Source organism: Malus sylvestris, chromosome 17, assembly GCF_916048215.2.
Source record: "Malus sylvestris chromosome 17, drMalSylv7.2, whole genome shotgun sequence".
Lineage (NCBI taxonomy): Eukaryota > Viridiplantae > Streptophyta > Magnoliopsida > Rosales > Rosaceae > Malus > Malus sylvestris.
The window spans coordinates 7201426-7223692 of record NC_062276.1 but is presented as its reverse complement, the minus strand read 5'-3'; the positions used below and the strand labels follow the sequence as shown (position 1 = coordinate 7223692).

At 34.2% G+C, this 22267-nt stretch overlaps 1 pseudogene; it reads right to left on the bottom strand.

The window, feature by feature from the left end:
* Window positions 1-14869: 14869 nt before the first annotated feature.
* Window positions 14870-17301, bottom strand: LOC126609874 (putative cyclin-D6-1; annotated as a pseudogene).
* Window positions 17302-22267: the final 4966 nt, after the last annotated feature.

Here is a 22267-nt window from a genome sequence, read left to right as displayed (position 1 = left end):
GTGAAATAACACTTCACATTCTCACACGCCCAAACACGTGTAGCAACATTGAAGGAATTTGAGGTTTCACCCAAAAATATATTGGCAATAAGGAGAGTACCCTAATCGCTTATAAGAACATGCAAGTTTCATTAACTTTCCGATGTAGGAAGAGAGTTCACATCCTCACATGTTCCTTTACGTGTCGCAACACTCAAGCTAAATGTGTAAATTCTAAAACTTTTATGGCAAATAGGCACTCTGATAATATGAAGGAAGTTGACGGGCAACCCTAAAATTTATGGCCAAATATACCTAGGGAGTAACTTAACTCCTTGTAAGCACATGCAAGGTTGTTTAACTTTCCAATGTGAGAACTCTTCACATCTCATAACAATTTTTTAAATATCTCAAGAAAAATTAATATTATATAAATTGAAATGTACGTAACTCGTGTGTATAAACTATTTTAACAGGCACATGCTCCTGCCGATTAGTAGTTTTCACCTTCTTTTTGAAAAGCCTATCTAACCTTGGACGCGAATTTCTTTCTAACTTTTTCAGTAGATTGATCGTGTTTTAGTGCAGTCGAGAATTAAGCATTTACATGCTGATACCTTAATAAATAAGGAAAACTAATGAAAATAGTTTGAAAATGTGGAAAACTTAAAAGTTAGTAATTTAGAAGGAAGCCAAGAGCGTGCATGGCATTGTGTAGGTTTTGTACGAAATTGCAATGTAATATCGTCAGTCCATTTAATTTCGATGGCTTGTAGATCAAGATTTTGCTGCACAAGAAACAGGACATATTTAGGTGTCCGTTTATTCTCTCTCACACACACAGAAGAATGCATGTCATGAGCCCATTACCAAAGGCAAGCATGTTAAATTCAAAACCAACTTGATCACACTGCCATGTCCAATTGTCCATGATGAATTCATATTCATTTTTTACCTTCAAATTAAAAATAAATAAATAAATAAAAAATTAAGAGGCATAAATAAGTAGACGTGTGTGAAAACTATTTCTCTTGTCAAATACAAAAATATTGTTTATGGATTAGGATGTTTAGGCACACTTGATTAGGCTTTTTATTTTATTTGATCCAACAATAATAAAATGAATGACCTGGCAAACAGCAACAACTAAAAAAATCACTTTGTTATGAAATTTTCAATGTTAATATATATTCACATACCCACCTAATTAACCTTGCAATACTACTAATATTAATTTAAATAAGAGAGAAACTTACATCCAACGGGTTATATACAACCCTCGTAAAAACAAAAGTCATAGAGACAGAAAAAATGTTGTATGTAGTGTTGGATATAAGTCAACAATCTGTGATAATTTATATATGCTAATAAATAATAAATGCAATAGAAACTAACAAAATATAAACTAGAATATGAATTATAAAACAGACAACTTGAAGATCGAGGCTTGCGTACCGCAATGTCCTTGAAACAGAAATTTCGTCCCTACTCTGTGCTTGTAGTTCTACGGACGTCTGCTTCACCAGGATTCAACGATCAAGTTAAAATTCCAGCACCGGAAAATTTAACTTCTGGCGAATTTAGTGTGGTTCTCTCAGTAAGAAGGTTTATGAATGTAGAAGATGAAATTTATTATTTCTGTGTTCTAAATGCTATGCAGATGTATGTATATATAGCAGATAGATGCATGTTTGCAACAGGTATAAGAATGGGGTGTGACTGTTGGGAGACATCTCTTCAGAAGGGTGCTTTGCTCTGTGTTCAGAAAGAACTCTCAGACTTCATCTGAAAAGATGAGTCTTTTCATAAAAAAATAATTAATTAATTAAATTCGAATTTAATTAAAAAATAATTAATTAAATAATTTAATTATTAGAGTCCAAGAGCCCCAAGGCCCAAGGCCCATCTTTTGACAATTAAATATATATTAATTATATATTAATTATAATTAATTATATATTAATTACCAATTAATTATTACACCCCAAAGCCCAACCCCAAGGGTGAACCCAATTTTAGTCTCCAGGCCTATTACTCCAATCACTTTCTTTAAAGGACAAAACCTTATAAAGTGATAAAATCTTTTGGGAATGGCCAATGTGGGACAAAGAAATTTCTACTCAAACTACTCAAATTTCCAACAATACCCCACATTTGAGTTGAAATTTCATTCAAACTCCAACAATGACCCCACATTTGAATGCAAATGTAAATGCAAATGTGTGACTAGGCGGTATGACTAGGCTGCCTAAAACTGAGAGAGAATAGTCATGATATGCATCGGGTGAAGTGTCTTTTGGACTTGAACTTACCCTAGTGAAAACATATCGGGTTTACTTGGTGACGCAGTGGATGTGGAAGATCTTGAACTGTTCACCGCAGTAGTAAACCAAGACAATATGCTACACACATATCATGGCTGCCACACGTCAATTCATACGGTTGTGTTCATTTTGACCCTGAACAGATCCCGGATTTCGTAGGAGCTTTAGAGAATTTAGCCATGTCAATTCTCATAAATGTGGCCCCATTTACTCCTATATAGGTGACATTAATTAAGAATAGTCTGCCATATTCCTCTTGATAACAAGATATTAATGTCATTAAATGTATAAAACATAACCCCTCAAACGTCAACAGACAACACACATTTTATCATAAAAATGGGTAAGTTGTGTGTTCAACTTTTGAATCAAACTCAACCAGTTTGCCTATTGAACCTAGACCATGGGATCTCCAATCAGCTAGGTTAGGTTTCCGCCCAGTTCGATTCATTGAATTGGCTTAAGACCCATTCCCCTCGATGTAAATAATATTTGCTCTCTTGGTAGGCCTTTTGTCAAATGATCAGCTATATTTTCCTTTGACTTCACATAATCAATGGATATTATTCCATTGGAGAGCATCTTCTTAAGAGTATTGTGTCGACGTCTGATGTGACGTGACTTCCCATTGTATACATGACTTTTGGCCCTTGATTGGGCGGCCATACTATCACAATGTATACATATAGCCGTTACCGGCTTTGGCCACATTGGAATATCCTCCAGAAAATGTTTGAGCCACTCGGCTTCTTCGCCAGCCAAGTCTAAAGCTATAAACTCGGACTCCATGGTGGACCGAGCTATACATTTCTGTTTAGAGGATTTCCAAGATATTGCTGCACCTCCCAAGGTAAAAACATATCCACTTGTCGACTTGGATTCTGTAGTGTCAGAAATCCAATTGGCATCACTGAAGCCTTCTACAACAGGTGGATATTTTGTGTAGTGTAATCCGTAGTCAAGTGTATTTTTCAAATACCTTAACACTCTTACTAAAGCATCCCAATGCTCTTGTGCTGGATTACTTGTATATTTACTAAGCCTACTTACTGCATAAGCTAAGTCGGGCCTAGTTGAATTCATCAAGTACATTAGACTTCCAATTACTTGAGAATATTCAAGTTGAGATTTGGCATCGCCTTTATTTTTCTCCAACTTGCATCCAGCATCAAAAGGAGTCGCAGCAGGTTGGTAGTCAAATTGACCAAACCTTCGTAATATTTTTTCTGCATAATGGGATTGTGTAAGGACATATCCTTCACTATTTCTCTTAATTTGAATTCCTAAAATGACATCGGCTTGACCTAAGTCTTTCATGTCAAAACTTGAATTCAACATTTTCTTTGTTTTGTTTATTACATCTTTATTGCTTCCCATTATGAGCATATCATCCACATACAAGCAGATAATAACACAAGTTTTATCATTACCTTTAATGTAGACACATGTATCAGATTCATTTATTTTGAACCCATGTGTCAACAAAGTATGATCAAACTTCTCGTGCCATTGTTTTGGTGCTTGTTTAAGTCCATATAATGACTTAACTAATTTGCACACTTTGCTTTCTTGTCCTTTAAGCACAAACCCTTCAGGTTGTTCCATGTATATTTCTTCATCTAGTTCTCTATTTAAAAATGTTGTTTTTACATCCATTTGATGGATATCAAAGTTGTATACAGCCGCAATCGCTATTAACGTCCTAATTGACGTTATGCGAGAAACTGGAGAATAGGTGTCGAAATAATCCAACCCTTCTTTTTGGCGATAACCTTTGGCTACTAAACGTGCCTTGAACTTGTCAATGGTTCCATCCGCCTTGAGTTTCTTCATGAAAATCCATTTATGACCAATTGGTTTACTACCGGGAGGTAAATCAACCAATTCCCATGTGTTATTTTCCATAATGGATTCCATTTCACTTTTAATTGCTTCCTTCCATAAAGGAGCCTCAGAAGAAGACATTGCTTCTTTAAAAGTTCTAGGTTCATTCTCGGACAAGAAAGAAATGAAATCTGGTCCAAAGTTTTTAGAAACTTTGATTCTTTTTCCTCTTCTTGGTTCCACATCATTTCCTTGGACACCAGAAGAAGAGGCTTCATCATGACTATGATCATGAACTCTCTTTGTATTAGAACCAGATTCCTTTTCTTTGTAAGGGAATATATCCTCAAAGAATTCTGCATCCGCTGATTCTAATATAGTGTTAACATGTATGTCAGAAATCGAAGATTTCACAACAAGGAACCTATAAGCAGCACTATTATTTGCATATCCAATGAATACGCAATCAATAGTTTTAGGTCCTAGTTTCGTTCTTTTTGGTAACGGAACTTGCACCTTTGCTAAGCAACCCCACACTTTGAGGGTTTTATAAGTGGGTTTATGTCCTTTCCATATCTCATAAGGTGACTCGTCAATCTTTTTTAGAGGAACCTTATTCAATATGGTATTTGCAGTAAGTAAAGCTTCACCCCACAAACTGTGTGGAAGCCCAGAACTATTTAACATGGAATTAATCATATCTTTGAATGTTCTATTTTTTCTTTCGGCAACACCATTTTGTTGTGGTGTGTATGGAGCCGTTGTTTGATGTATAATTCCATGTTGTGCACAAAAATCTGAGAATGCAGTAGACTCATACTCTCCTCCTCTATCAGATCTAAGTGCTTTGATTTTTCTCTCAAGTTGATTTTCAACTTCGGCTTTATATGTCTTAAACATATTCAAAGCTTCGTCCTTGCTATGAATCAAATAAACATAGCAATACTTACTGCAATCATCAATAAAAGTGACATAATAATTCTTTCCTCCACGAGTTGGTGTGGATTTAAAGTCACAAAGATCACTATGAATTAATCCAAGTAATTCATTTGATCTTTCCAGAATTGACTTTCTCGTTTGCTTAGCAAATTTCGATTCTGTACATGTTTCACACTTATGATTAAAATCAATTTCGAATTTAGGTAATAAGTCTAATTTAACCATTCTATGCATGGAACGAAAATTAACATGTCCTAATCTAGCATGCCAAATATTAGAAGACTCAACAATATAAGTAGAAGCATTTATTTTATTAGCATCATCAATGGCAATTACATTGAGTTTCACAAGGTCATCAGCCACATAACCCTTTCCAACAAACATCCCACCCTTGGTAAGTACAAATTTGTTGGATTCCATTACAAGTTTAAAGCCCTTAGCAATTAGAATTGGTCCAGAAACCAAGTTCCTCCTCATTTCAGGAACATGCAGCACATTCAGCAAGGTCAAACTTTTCCCATATGTGAATTTGAGTACCACCTTGCCATATCCCTCCACAATAGATGTGGCAGAATTGCCCATATACAGCTTTTCTCCAAGGGCAGCAGGGTGATATTCTGTGAACAGATTTCTGTCAGCGCAGATGTGCTTTGTAGCACCAGTATCCATCAACCATTCACTCACATTTGAGACCATGTTAACCTCGGACACAACAGCAGCCAATTATTCATCGGTGGTTGCCATGTTAGCATGGTTGTTGTTGTTTCCGTGGCCATGATTTCCATCCTTGCGATGATAACAATCTTGTGCCTTGTGACCAGATTTGCCACACACATAGCAGGCGCCCTTAATCTTCTTCAGATTCTTGCCTTTAGGAGCAAGGGCAGATTGCACAAACTGCTTGGTTTTCGGAGCAGGAGCCTTATTCTTTTTCGGCTTAGCCTTGGAGTTTCCTCCCTCAACATAATTCGCATTGGCTTCAATGGCTGCAAACCCTCCAGAACGGTCTGCCTTTCTGTGGTCTTCTTCCACACGTAGCCTCAGAATCAAATCCTCCATATTCATCTCACGACGCTTGTGCTTGAGATAAATTTTGAAGTCATTCCAGGAAGTTGGCAATTTCTCGATTATCGCCCCAACTTGGAAATGCTCATTGATCTCGCATCCCTCAGAATGCAGTTCATAGATCAACTTCTGGATTTCTTCGACCTGAGATACAACAGATTTTGAATCCACCATTGTATATTTGAGAAACTTACCGATAACAAATTTCTTTGAACCGGCATCATCAATCTTATACTTTTTCTCCAGGGATTCCCACAACTCATTCGCTGTCTTGCACAGAGAATAAATGTCGTAGAGATTGTCATCCAAACTATTCAGGATATAGTTTCTGCAACAAAACTCGGAATGATTCCAAGCTTCAATTGCCATGACAGTCTCTCTCGTCATTGGATTCTCATTAGACTTCGGAGCTTCTTCCTTAACAACATGAGCGAGATTCATTGTTGTCAGGAAGAACAACATCTTCTGTTGCCATCTCTTGAAGTTCAAACCTTTGAACTTCTCAGGCTTTTCTGAGTACTTTGGCACAGCGCCATTCACATTTACAGATTGTTGATCCATAAATTTCTGTTTCAAGATTGTTGGATATAAGTCAACAATCTGTGATAATTTATATATGCTAATAAATAATAAATGCAATAGAAACTAACAAAATATAAACTAGAATATGAATTATAAAACAGACAACTTGAAGATCGAGGCTTGCGTACCGCAATGTCCTTGAAACAGAAATTTCGTCCCTACTCTGTGCTTGTAGTTCTACGGACGTCTGCTTCACCAGGATTCGCCAGAAGTTAAATTTTCCGGTGCTGGAATTTTAACTTGATCGTTGAATCCTGGTGAAGCAGACGTCCGTAGAACTACAAGCACAGAGTAGGGACGAAATTTCTGTTTCAAGGACATTGCGGTACGCAAGCCTCGATCTTCAAGTTGTCTGTTTTATAATTCATATTCTAGTTTATATTTTGTTAGTTTCTATTGCATTTATTATTTATTAGCATATATAAATTATCACAGATTGTTGACTTATATCCAACATGTAGGCTATTGCTGGTAAGTTATTGGCTCAAATCATATTCAATGTAATGTAATTATCCAAATCCAAATCCAAATCTAGTATTGTTTGTACATCTATATAACATATAAATGTAGCTAGTAACTGGTCACAAGCAAACCATAAAAAAAGATGGAAGGCAGTTGAGGTCTTCCCTCCATTATCAAATGCCTAGGACTATTATAGGAGAGACAATGCGCCACCTTCGCTGGCATGGTAAGAAATTGTGAGTACGTGGCATTGAGTGTTCAAAGCTATCTACCTCTGGCACTTTCTGTTATTACCCCAAGGGGAGACAATGAGCCACCCTTACATTAATAAAGTTTCGGATGCTTATAATTGTCACCTTCATAAGAAACCTCTTGGAATCCATGTGACTTTCTGCAGGGGATCCACAATTTAACTGCCACTCTTTGTATTGTCACAGAAAAAACCCAGAAAATAAGACAACTACTGAACCATGATAAGCTTCTCTCAACCCTACTTAATTACACTTCTGCAATTTTCTTCCGATATTTATTTCTCTGTGTGGTTGGCTACCCAGACACATATAATGTTCGGTCCTACGTGAATAGTTCAACGTAAAAGTTAACCGGTTTGCAGTTGTAAAACTTGTTCATAAAATTTATAACTCCAAATCTCGTCCAACAAAATTAAGATTGAGTACCGCATGACAAACCAGTTGAGGCAAAACTAATTAAGCAATTTAGAATCATGCAAGTTCTTTATGGCCATATGTACTATCCTGATAGTTCATCAGTTGGCATTCCATGCGTATTTATATTATATCATTATTTCCAGCTCAATGAATTTGGCACAGTCGAAGTGGAAAATACTTACAAAACAGGAAAGGAAAAATGGCATGTAGCAGTACTGACCACCAAAGAAATTATGACATTATTCTGCTATGGTCCACGCAGGGATCCAGAGGATGTGAAAGTGGCCCAGTACTCTCTCTCTCTCTCTCTGTTCTAAAACACTACTGCAGTTAACCACTTCCACCCACTTCTCTTCCAAGTCAAAACGGAATTTGAAGAAGTACCTTCTATACCATAATTTCGTATTATATGATAGGTAGACAACATATATAACATCAATTAACCAATTGGGTTTAATTTGTTTTAGTTTATTTATCAATGGTATTGAATCGGTCAAACTTGAAACATGATCCTCTGATATACGGAGTATAGGACAGATGACCAACTACTTCAATGTCAGAATTCACCACACAACTTAATCGATCATGGGTTTAATACTCAAACAAAGAAAGTAAGAGTATCTAAATGAGCTCTTAAAAATTTAGGGAGAAGTAAAGAAAATCAACTCCTTATTTAACTAGAGATGTAAATAAGCCGCGACAAGCCGAGTATCAAAGTGATCTTGCTCGAGTTCAAGATCGGCTCGAGCGCAAATAAAGCTAGTTGTGCTCAAGCTCCGCTCAAAGGATCTTTTTTTTCAAACTTGAACTCAGCTTTGCTTGGCTTGTACGTGGATTAGGTTGGAGCTTATGGTTGGCTGAGCTTATATTGTTTTTGAAACGTGCTCGAACATAAGTTTGATCCGACTTAAATGAAAATTTAAAAATACTAAAAATACAAACAAACAAAGGAACATATATAATAGGATATGTTCTAATGATATATGTATATAATTAATTGAGAGATTTATCAATAATACTTTGGATTTAAGTAAGTTAATATAATAGTTGAACTTGATTTTTTATGACATGTTTCATTTTAATTATAAGATTAAAATGTCGTACCCTTATGAGTCAAGCTTTAACGAATAAACCGAATTTGAGCTCAACTAGAGTTATTTCATAAAAACGTACTAATGCTCAAGCTTCACTATTTTTCTAACGAATCTAATATTTTATTCTAGCTCAACTTATACCATTTAGGAACTAAGCCCGAGCTCGAAAAAGCCAAACACAAACCGAATATGAATCAAACTCAAAGTGTATCTAGTCATGTATAGCCCTAGCTTTATCCAACTTATATTTCACCCTTACACCCGAGGTACCATGTTTGAATTTTCTTCTCCCTAGTTTAATGTACATATTCTATTGCTTGTCCAAAAAGAAAATCTAAGAAGAGAGAAGGGCTTTTATTGATCCAATATCCTAGTGGATAGAGTCTTGGATTATCACATGCGTCATGGGTTCGAAACTCCCTATCCCTTAAATAATTGTAATAGTTTGAACCATTTCCTTCCCATAATAATTATTATTTAAAGAAAACATTTTTCTAAATTTCGTATCACTTTTACTTAATGTCATGTAGTAAAAAGTTGTAGAGTGATAGTACTAGGATTTTTTTTTTTTTTTTATCATTGCAAATTTTAAAGGATTGAACCCAAAACTATAAGATTATACTTATTAATTTAAGGGACACTTTGGATGTGGCCGTAGATATCAATGTTTATTGACCAAAAAAAATTGTTGGCTTCATTTTTTTATCGAAGTCTCTGACGTTAATGTAATAATGTATTGTATTTCTATGTAGGTTATTGTATTTTTAAATTAAAATTTTAAAATCTTTAGTTATTTATATTAATGAGATTTTAAATAAAATCTATAATTGATGGGAATAAATGAACTCTCCGTTATTGTACACACACACGCGCGCGCACACACACACACACACACATATAAACATAGTTATATTCATCAAAATTAACCAAAACATTATCGTGCCAAAACATGGGTAAATTCTTCAAAACCACAAAAAAAAAAAATTATTAGGCTTAATAATATCAGTAAATTTCTTCGATTAAACTTGACATAGATCAATTCTCAAATCAACAAAAAAAGATCTACCCATATAAAATTAAAAAATGGATTAGAAAAAATTGAATAGATTTTATATTAGAAAAATGAGTACATTTTATACTAAAATAAGGTATATTTTACATGTGACAAATTTGTATATTTAAAAATAGGTACGTTTAAGACTAAAAAATTAAAAAAAATTATATGAATGACTAAAAAATTGAAAATCTATTCTAAAACATTAATGGGTACAATTTTTTTTTTTTTAAGTTTTGAAAATCAATTAGAAATTTAATAAATGTGTGAGTATTAAAACCCTATATCAGTTACAAATATTTATTTTAAAAAATTATGTAACTAACATGTAAATTCCTTAATGCATTAACAGTAGGAACTTCGATTAAAATCTAAAAATTAATAAAGTCTCAGTTAATAAACATTAATAATTAGACCGGAAACTAATTTTTTTTCTTATTTAAATCACTCAAATCGAATTTGCAGATGATAACAAAAACTTTTCTTATAAAATTATCTTATTCTATATCACAACAAGCACTCCACATTTTTATAAGCATTATTAAAATGTTAAATGACAAGGTAATAATATCATTTTCTTTTCTTATCACCAAAACCAAGAAACCAAGTTCAAATCTTTTGGGTCTTTTCTGTTTTTTTTTTCTTTTTTCTTTTTTTCTTTCTTTCTTTCTTTGGGGTACGACACGCTCCCAAGCATAAACAATGATTATGATTCATTTGTGTCATAATCTAGTGTCTTAGTCTTTAAAAATGCTTATACAAATCTCATACAAAAGATGTCAAGACTGTAATTTATCTAGGATCTAGATCTTATTCAGATTCAAATTGCGGGAGTTTTAAGGATCTTCACATTCTAACCGTTTATCGTACATCGTGTGATCATAAATTATTTTGAACTTTTTTATTTAAAATTAAATACAAAAAGTATTTAACGAAAATTAATCGCACAATGTACGATGAACGGTCATGATTAAATGATCATCATTCATTTATCTAATTACATAAATAATTTAAGTCTGTAGCAGAAATAGTAATTAATTTGATTAAATTCGGTGTCGAGTCTAATAATTTCCGGGAAATTCGATTCACAAATATTTATATTTATTTATATTTTTAGATTTTATGTGGTAAGTTATCTTTATTCTACGGTACATATTGGATGCATCTCTCCCAGTGGTCCAATTTTCTTCTGTGCAGTTTCCATCACCTTCCAGGTACACAAGCAGAGATCTCCAAAAGTTGGTCTGGATATCTTTGATGAAGAAATCTCATTCGAGGGGGACCATCAAACGGCTCCCATCCATCCTTGAGATCACATGATTAAGTTTTTCCACTGCCACTAATTATGCTTCAATAACTACATAATCTCAAAACAAAAATGAAAACAAAACTGTTTATACTTAACAAATCACCATCAATTTATACTTTTTACTTTCCAAAAGCCGGGCCAGGGGCAAATGATGCATGGTTATGTTAAAATTACTAAGATTCAAATTTGTTTGTCACTTAGTACTACGGTCTAGTGATACTCTTCTTCATTTCTAAGTAAGTGGTTTAAAGTTCAAAGCTCTTGAATGTCGATTTCAAAACTAATTCATTTCTCCATCACTCTACGTTTATTTATTCTGAAATTTAAACCTAAGACTTTTATTTCTAACTACCAAACTCGTCCCCTTCCTCAGATTAAGGGCATCGCACATCCGCAAGTACCGGTTGAGAAAAAGGAATAATGCGTTTTTTTAAATTCCCTTTTATAAATGTTAATATGTTTTTATATTACTAAAAATGAGAGTTTCCCCCTTAAAACTTATTTTCTCTCGCTTAAAACCCATCCTCTTTATTTTTTCAGACATAAATAGACCCCATTTACTAGAGTCCAACTAAGCAAATTTCCTTAACAAGCTTGGTATGTCAGTTTTATAATTCTCGTGTTCCTAAAATACCCTCATAGAGTGTAACGTGGGTTAAGTTTGACTTATAATTAATAATAAATTTTACATTTTATTATTTTCAATGCAATTAAATGTCAATTAACCTATTATTTGATTAGGCTTTTTTTCCTCCAATTTTTTTTACCAAAAATTGTTTTATCGTGAAACTAGCTTACCTTATTAGCATGCAATATATAACATAAATAAAAAAATATTATGGTGTTTTACATTGAGACATGGACAAATAATTTCTGTCAAAAAAATTATACAAAATAATGGTTGTATTTTTTTCTTTCCATAGAAAATAATTTACCTATCTATATGTTAGTACCCACTTAGAATAGAAATCCTGTAAAAATAATTTACTTACCCCATAGGTGTGATATTGTAAAGAAGAAATGTATATGATCACTTTGGATATTATAAGTAATAATATGATAGTATTACTTGTATAGGTAAATTAATAAGTAGATTGGTAAATTAGTATGTACTACAAAAATGCAGATAAATTAGCTTGTAACAAAAGAATGTATTTAAATATAGGTAAATAGTTTGTATCAAAAGAATGTAGGTCAATTAGTTTGTATCAAAAGAATGTAGGTAAATTAGTGAATTTTTAAAATATAGGTAAATAGTTTGTAATACGTGGTTTTAAAACAAGAGCTCAATTGCTCATTGCTAGCATAATTAAAGGTGAGTAATAATAATATTTATTGACATATTTAGGTCATTGTGGCATAAGTTGTAAATATTTTATAACGATATGTCATTTATTTGCCAACATGGCAAACTATTTGAATTTTGGATTTTATTTGGATGTTTAATATGAGGTGGGTTTTTGTCTAGACAACATCAGTTACAAGGGCTTATATCTAAACAACCCAATATATTATTAATATTGTTGATACTTCAACCTTAGAATGAATGTGATACATTTTTTTAATTGGTCGGAAAACTCTCTAATGGCCAAATTTTAAGAATAATACTCGGCTACTCAAAGATGAGTATGAACTCCTACTCAAAACTCTTAGTGTTTTAATCACAGAGTTTTGTGCTTATGATCAGAATTGTTCATACTATGAATCACATTGTAAAGATCATCTCTACAAAATATAAATTAAAACTAAGGTCATTTAGTCAATTTATTGTAGGAAATACATAGATGATTCGTAATGCTTTTACCAATTTCGTTCATTTGTTTTTAAACAGTTTGATGACTAAACGACCTTAGTTTTAATTGATTTTTTGTATATGCAATCTTTATAGGATGATTTATAATATGAATGGTTCTGTTTATAAACAGGAAGTTCTATAAATTAACACTAAACAATTTTGAGAAATTTTGAGTAGGAGTTTCCACTCATCTTTGAGTAACCAAGTATTCAAATTTTAATGGGATGTTAAAAACTCATCTTGCCACTTAGTACTATGGTCTAATGGTATTCCTCTTCACTTGTAAATGAGAGGTCTTAAGTTTGATTCTTGCCAAAGGCAAGTATGATTCTTGCCAAAGGCGAATTTGAACCACATTGTTACTAGCTAATTGTGAGGCTGAGCTCATCCCATCCTCATTAATGTGGATAATATCGTTTGTTAAGAAAGACAGCTCATCTTGGCCAAAAGATCCATATATATTTACATCTGCATCTTTAAGAAAGTGGACCCCGCTAGTTAAGGAGAGAAAAATAAATGAGAACTCTTATTTACTTGTTCTGAAGATGTAATTAAGATGTAAATGTAGGTTTTTTTACATTTCAAATTTGTATCTCTTCATTAAAGATGTTCTTAAGATATATTGTTATGTTCTTACATTTTTCGATGTGCGAATAACATAGCTGTGGAGATATCGTTATGATCGTCGATAAACTTAAATGCATGTATAATTGATGAACTTCACTGGATATACTTTAAAAATACCAAAAACTAACAAAGCTAAAAACAACTTAAAATTCACTATCAATAACAAAGAGTCTTAAACCCTAGCCGTATAGAGAAAAAACCAAAGGAAAAATTCTCTGTTGCCGGCTCCTGCCTTTGGCTTTGGAGTCGGCCACAATCTTTTTGAAAATCATTCGTTTATCTTCCCTCTCACTTTTCGTTTACTTTATTTGGTGTTGAATTGCTGCAGTGAAATATTGTATTCACCATGACAGTTGTCATCTTTTAACACACGCACACAGTTAACACAATGTATTGGTTCAAGTAATGTATTGGATCAAGTTATCACCTTCGATATAGGATTGAAGAGGGAAGTCATGGAAGATGTTGAATTACGTCGGATTGAGTTTAGTTAGTACGACACTTTGGGTTTAGTTGGTGCAGTGGTATGGCTTTTAGATGTCCGGAGGATGTGGAGCGGCGACATGATTTTCTCTTTTTATTTTGTTTCTGTTTAATAATTTCCAGTTATTCTTTTGGAGTTTGGTTTGATTTTTCTCTATAAGAGAGTTTGCTAGTTTGATTGCTTTCTATAGGAGAGTGCTTGATTTTAATTTTTGTTTTGATATGCTACCTCTTTTGGATCTATGTATGAATGGTGGAGCTGTTTGATTTGCTAGATCTACTTTATTTGGTGTTCTGGGATCGTGGCGGTGATGAGGTGATATGATAGACCTATGGGCATCGTACTCCCTATCTCAATTTATGATTTGAGGTTTTGTTCTCACATAGTCTCCTTGTAACATGAAGGTTAACAGTTTTATTGATCTCTATAATCGTGCGGTTCCCGATGAGCTCGAACAAGTGCTTGAAGTCTACTCATTGCTTTGTGATTAATGATGCTTTATTGTAATATTTTTAGATCTAGTTTGCAAGGACCCTTTTAAGGATGAATCTTCAAGATATGTATTTATAATGCCCTTTTATCAATGCATGAAATTTCGTACTCTTTAAAAAAAATAAAAACAAAGCTAAAACCAAAACATAGAGAACTGAAAAACAAAATCAATTCAAACCCTACAATTCAAAGTTATTATTATATATGTCGTGTCTTCGTTTGATTCCAAAAGAAAACAAAAAGAGAAATAGAACAAAAGGAATAAAGACCCCTCCATTCTTTTTCAATTTCTTCTCCAACCCAACATAATGTAACTGACAGCAGTGTTTCTGTTTGGCTTGGTTCATAAGATAAAAACTTCATCTCTCTCTCTTTCTCTCTCTCTCTCATCGGTTTATTCTCATCTTTTTTCTATTTGTTTTCTTGCCCATTTCTCTTTTTGTTTATTGGCGCAGCTAAAAGCTAGTGTCCCTCTCGAAAAAGAGAAGGTCTCAGGTCTCAGCAGTGCTTGTGACTTTGGAAATGCTTGTGAGAAATTTGGAGTCTGTGATCTTTACAGTACACTAATTTTTCTCCTCTTCAAGTCCCTCTCCATTCTCATCGTGGTAATGCTTGTGACTCTGGTTTTTCCACTTTCTGCCGAGCTTGAAAAAGTATGGTCTAGCACATTGGCTGGTGTGACGACCGAGCTACACACCCTCTCTAGCATTGAATCGAACCCATCAACCACAATGCCTTGCATTGCACTATAGCATTGCAACATGTTTTCCTACACAAAATTTGAAGAAAAAAACATGATTTTTTGCATTTGAAGATGAATAGTTTCATGTAAAAGTGATTCCTATTTGGCTTGTTACATGAATGTGTCATTCTTTGTTACAGGCAAATTGTTGTCTAACATTGCAAAGATAACTAACTAAAATAAAAGAAATCAAATGTTTCGACACACATGACAACCTCTGGTTTGAGTGAATCTTTACATATAGGAAGCAAAAGTATTTTCCTATGAAAATTACCTCATAATGGTAAGTATAAAGAATGTTTTTTTTTTTTTTTTTTACCTTATTTACATATGAACAGTGGGATAGTGCTTTTTTAAAGCAGGAGAATTGCATAGGAAATAACTCGTGAGAAGCAGAGAAGAGAGCAGCGGCCGCGATTATTGATGGCTTGAACACTAAAAGCTCAACATCTGCAAACAACATAATGATTTGATAAAAACTGTTAAGTCCTTAGCAGAAACTGAAGTTATTTCCATGTCAAAATTTATCTTGTGGAAGTAAAGTACCCTTTTGAGATTTGAAGATGATTTGGGTGGCTCTAGCTTTGAGAGCCTGCAGCAATGGCGGGTCTTCTAGTTTGAACAAAGAAATGAAAAATGACATGAATGAGAAGGGTGTTATGGAACGCATTCTCCATTTTAGAGCTCCCAATATGAGTACTTCCATCCTTTGAATTGTTTGCGTGTCGAAAATGATGCCTCCATCACCCTATAAAATACCAAAAACACACTCATCAAATCTAACATCATTTAAATTAGCAGACGTGAATGTAGCCACATTAAATACACCTCCACCACCCGAGTTTGAATCTCTCTTCCTTCAGTTTAGGTTAGCTTAAAGTAGGATAAGAGTATAAAAAGACATCATTTAAGTGAATAATTAGTGATTAATTATGGGTTAATCACCACAATAATCAAAATGTTTAGTTTAATTTACCTGAACATCATGTAGAGAGAATTCTGATTTCATCATCTTGGAAGCTAAAGAAATGCAGGAGATTGCAAGAAGCTTTATGAGCCATGGCTTTGGTTTCTGTTATACCAAGCATGATTTAGATCTTATAGAAAAGATTTGAGCCCAGAAAACAATTTCTATGCATTGGCATTGGGAAGAACCCTTCTTGCTTTTAAAACCCATTTGTTAATTATACAATTTTTGGTTATCAAAAGCAAGAAAAGTGGTTCCAATAATCCAAATTGTTAATCTTTTAAGAAGCAAAACACCATGGTGTGCGTTTTTTACCAGCATTCCTTGGCAGGACAAGAACCGATCCAGATAATTTACAGCAAGGTACAGTAAAAGTTCATCAGAGTTGCAACACAGCTGCAATGCCATAAAAAAATAAAGTAAGGAAAAAGAAATTATGGCTTATATTTTATATTACAAGACGATATTCTAAACTAATGTACAATTTAAACCTCTGAGATGGCAGAGATGGCTTCCCTTCGAATGGAGATGTCGAAGTCTCGAGCTTTCAGGCTTTGAAAGTAAGTCTCTGATGCCATGTGATCAGATTCAGTGGAAAACAAAGAAGTGAGTGTTTCAGAGTGGAAGTCATGGGAAATTGCAAGTGGGTTTTCGAGGTCGAAATCCATGGATGAGTCTGGTTAAGTTTTCAGTGAGTTTGAGGGCAGAGCACCCAAGACATTGTAGAAAGGGAAGAAGAAGCAAAGTGGTAAGATAAAGAAAAGGCAGAGAATTTGAGTGTTTTATTTTTGGGTTGTTGAAACGAAAGGAAGTGGAGTGAGTGAATGAATGTGTGGGTGAAGACTTGGATTTCACTCCTTTACAGCTCTCTATGACTCTCACTCCATCATATAGCTAGTGTGTTGCAATTTAAAAGGATCCTCGCCGAATTCCTTTCCTAAGGATTATAGGGATATCGCGATAGTGATAATTTATCGTATATTGTACGGTCAGTTTTCGTTAGGTATTTTATATTTAATTTTAAATTTTAAATTTTGAAATAATTTCTAATCGCAAAATTTACGATAAACGATCACAATCACGAGATTCCTAGAATCCCTATGAAAAGGATCCGGTTCCATTTGCATTGACATGTTGAGACAGAGGTATTGGGATGTGAGAGGGTTATGATCAGATGGGTTGCAGCTCACTGTAGTTTGCAAGGAACCTCAACCACATGATTGGTCAAAAGAGTAGGTTTGTTTTTTTGGACATTACTTGTTCATCATATGAGTGCACTTCACTGTGATTAATGTATTTTAGTGGGTAAATCTTAGTTCACTATCCTCAAGTTTCGTGGTTTTCAACATTTGGTACATGAAGTTTTTTTCGTCCCAGAATCATACTTAAAGTGTTAATTTTGAGACAGTCTCATACATCCGTTGGTCTGGCTATTAAATTAACCGTTAACTAATGACGTGGTGCTCACGTGGACAATGACTAAGCGTTACGTGTCAATATAAGGCCCCACATGAATATTAAAAAAAAAATTAAAAAAATTATGGGCATTCACCCCCTCCCTCATTTTCCCTCCCTTCTCTTCCCTGCACCCACCCATTCCCCTCCTTCTCCCTCCCTTCTCTCCTCTGCAATCCACATGGAGCTCTCCCACCCCTCCCTCTGATCCCTAACCCTAACCTCAAAATTCAGAACAAAAAAGGGAGAAAGAAAACAATATATTCAGTACCAAGATCAAGAACCCAGATGGAGATTTTAACAAGGGCAGCTAAATACCTGATCTTTACGGTAGTTTGTGGTGGAGCTTTTTTGGGTTTCAGGGCAAAGCCCTAAATCTCGACGTATTTTCGTCGGTTTGCGGCAGAGCTTTCTGGGTTTCTTGACAGTAGTAAATGGGTTCCCCAACAATAAATCTGTGTTGACTGCAGATGAGAGAAGGGAGGGAGAATGAGGGGAATGGGTGGGTGTGCAGGGAGGATGAGTGTGGGAAGAGAAGGGAGGGAGAATGGGGGAGGGGGTGAATGCCCAAATTATTATTATTATTATTATTATTATTTTTTATTCTAAATTTTGAGGTTAGGGTTAGGGATTGGAGGGAGGGGTAGGAGAGCTCTGTGTGGATTGCAGAGGAAAGAAGGGAGGGAGAAGGAGGGGAATGGGTGGTGTGCAGGGAGGATGGGTGCAGGGAAAAGAAGGGAGGGAGGGGGTGAACGCCCAGAAATTTAATTTTTTTAATTTTTTAAAATATTTTAATATTCACATGGGCCCTATATTGACACGTGGTGTCCAGTCATTGTCCAAGTGAGCGTCACGTCATCAGTTAACGACTAATTTAACAAGCAGACTAACAGATATATGAGACTGTCCCAAAATTAGCACTTTAGGTATGACTCTGGGACGAAAAAAACTTCATGTACTAAATATTAAAAACTATGAAACTTGATGATAGTAAAATGAGATTTACCATATTTTAATTATACAAATTTCACCATTGAAATTGTTTATTTTTTAATCATTTAATGACCATCACTGCTAACAAATCAATCAAATTGACAACGGTTTTTTTTTTTTTTGGTAAAAGGATAGATTCAAAGAACAGAGAGGCACAAGGCCAAACAACACGTAGAGAAACAACCTCCGCAACCCCAGAAGATCCAGACACAGATAAATAGGATCAAGAAAGACACCACCTCAACAGGTACCAGCGTCGCCCTATTACCAGTGCAACCCATCCCCAATTACAAAGGAGGACAGGGAAGACCATCTTTGTTCAGAATGCCAACTAGCGAAGCTGGAGGTTGAACAACCCAACCAAAGCTGCACATCTCCGGTGAAATATTCCTTACGACAAAATTCGCCGCCATATTTGCCGATCGTGGAATCCACGACTAGGAGCATGAATGAAAACTCCTCCCAACATCGAAGATACGTCTAAGAATTGGGAGAAGGTCCCAATCAGCTGTTTGTATGTGTCGGTAAATGGACAATTTATCATAAGAAAGCAACATGTTACAAAATTGTTGAGTTGTTCTTTATATGTGGATTTCTAACTCCAATTTGATTGATTTTTGTAAAGATAATCTCTTAAATGATTGAAGAAATTGAACGCTTGATATTATAACAAGTGTACGATTAAAATACACCAATCACAATTAGATGGACAAGTAGGTGCACCCATAAGTAAATGCAAGTGTTGAGAGTATGAATTCCACACCGTGAGAAAAAGACTTTGCATGTATTTATAAGTAATTTGATTATTTTTCATATTGCCAATTTGTTTTATGATGAAACCTCGACTTTCTTCATGATATCAAAATAGGTTGTTATGTGTGAAATTCAAAAGCTATAAGTACTCTGCATCACTCTATTTGTGTTACTTATGTGAAACCTTAACTTTCTTCGATAATTATTTTTGTTTTTTTTTTTGGGTAAGCATAATTATTTTTGTTTATGTGTTTCTAAATTAATTGTCTTTGACCTTTTTGTTATTCGAGCCAATCCAACCTTCCACCTGAGTTTATGCATTTTTAAAATGTGAGTAATTTCTATTGTGTATCAATCTGATAATACTGTTATATTAAAACAATAAATAAACATGTAGACGGAGATTCAGAATGATAGAGATGTTTGATATCTGTTTAATTTTTATTGGATATTCTCAAAAGAACTAATTGTGCATATCTTCATCTAGAATTTGATAAATATACTTCTATATAGAGAACTTTTTAAGAACTTATAGCGAAATTTATTTTATCTAATTTCTTCGCCATTGTGCATGCAAGTAATATTTTTATAAAATTAATGGAGTCCGTTTGCAGTTAGTGTTTTATGATAATCCCATGAACAACAATTGTCAAATTCTCGTTTAAGTTTATATGAATAGCATGGAAGACTCTAAATTTATACAAGAACCAAGTAAGGTATACATATAATCATGTGAAGGAATCAAGGGAGAGAATGAGGAGAGTCAAACCATCAAAAAATCAAGAGAGGTAAGCTAAGTACGCTTAACACATTCATGAATGGCTTTTAAGCATCAACAGCCCTCAAATTATTGGGAGGCAATTTTTACTTTTTCAGCTTCCTCACACACTTTTGCCCATCGCATTTAATAAATTAAGCGAAATCAATGAACTAGATTCAAAATGAGTGTGTAAAAAATTAAAAATGGCATGTATTTATCATTTCTCAAAAGAGAAATTATATTCACACACCCCAAATTACTTCTCCCACACTTTTTTAATTTTTTAATATTTTCTACACACCACTAACACTTGATAGAAAAATATTAAAAAATTAAAAAAGTGTGGGAGAAGTAATTTGGGGTATGTGAATATAATGTCCCATGATTATTATCCTTGTTTTAACGTAGGCCTAACAATAAAACATTCAACTTCTTCGTTTGCAAATGGCTCTTTACCACAATGATGGAAAGGAGTTGAGCTCTTGTATGAGGGTGTGAATTTGAATCCGGTCGATGACTAATCTAGTATCTAATCTAACAAAATCTCTCGTTTGACAAAAAAACTTATTCGTCTACCACTCTCCACTCACCGTCTTTCATATATTCAAACATAAATTGTAAAGAAGATTTCCTGATAAACATAAAATTAAATTAAAATTAAAAGAGGATTTAGTTCAAATTTACCCTATTGATAGACAGAGAGGCAACTTGGAAGAAGGAAGAATAATGTTCATAAAATTTTGTATCACCTTGGCTAGCTCGTTGAATCCTAGAAATGAAACAAGTGGGCCTCAAGTTCACCACCCACACCACAGTACTTGGGAATTGGGATGAATTATTCAACAAAAGAAACAAGAAGGTGTGAAACGTTGCCGCTTTACACCAACTTATGTAACCACTCCCAGTGAAAAAAGTCTTTCAGATCGATCCATTTCTTGACCAAACGCTGCCGCTTTACCCCAAACATAAACAATACAATTCAGTCTTTTCATGTCCATGGCAGAGTGACAGCTCGAGCATATTCCTGAACTGAATGAGTCTCCATTCTTCCTTACAAGCAGAAGAGAGTCTACTGAAGGGACAAAAATTTAGCACTTATATGTAGTTATACTGATACTCTTTAAGTTTTAACACAGCACTATCTAATTAACATGCATGATGATCACGAATGATATATAGTAACAGGAAATCTTTAAGGAAAGGGATCCCCATTTTTTTATAAAAATGGGGATTAATTGTAGGGTCCACATTACATCGAACTTTAACGATCTGAACCGTCTATTTTTCAAGTTGCACCTCATAGATCATCCTTACAAAATATTAGCCAAATCGGAAATGTTTAAGACATCTAATTGGGTTCAAAGAAATGAACGAATACTTTGTTATATAAGAAACAATGAAATTTTATCTTGATAATTAAATAGGCAAATGGTTTCGGATTAAATTGAATTTTTGCAAGAATGATCTATGAATCGAGACTTACAAAATAGACGGTTCGGATCGTTGAAGTTCGATGTGAAGTGAGCTCCACAACTAATCCCCATTTTTTGAAAAAAATGGGGATCCCTTTGCATAAAGGGCCTGTATAATAACATATTAGTTATATAATATAATCATTGCGGGTTTTGATTAAATTCAAGTCAACGAAGAATATGTCATAATTAAGTTGTTTAAACTAATTAAAGGTCTATGCAATTAGATGTGTATTTATGAATACATATATGTATATGTATGTATGAATATATATTTTGTAGTGGATGCCTAGTGGCGTTTTGATTGTGGGAACTATATATGGGGGTTGCAAGTACTGCTTACTTAATTTCCTTACGGTTTGGTGATTAACTTTTGCCGACGAAAAATACTCAAATAGGGAATCATAATTGAAGGGTAATGTTAGGC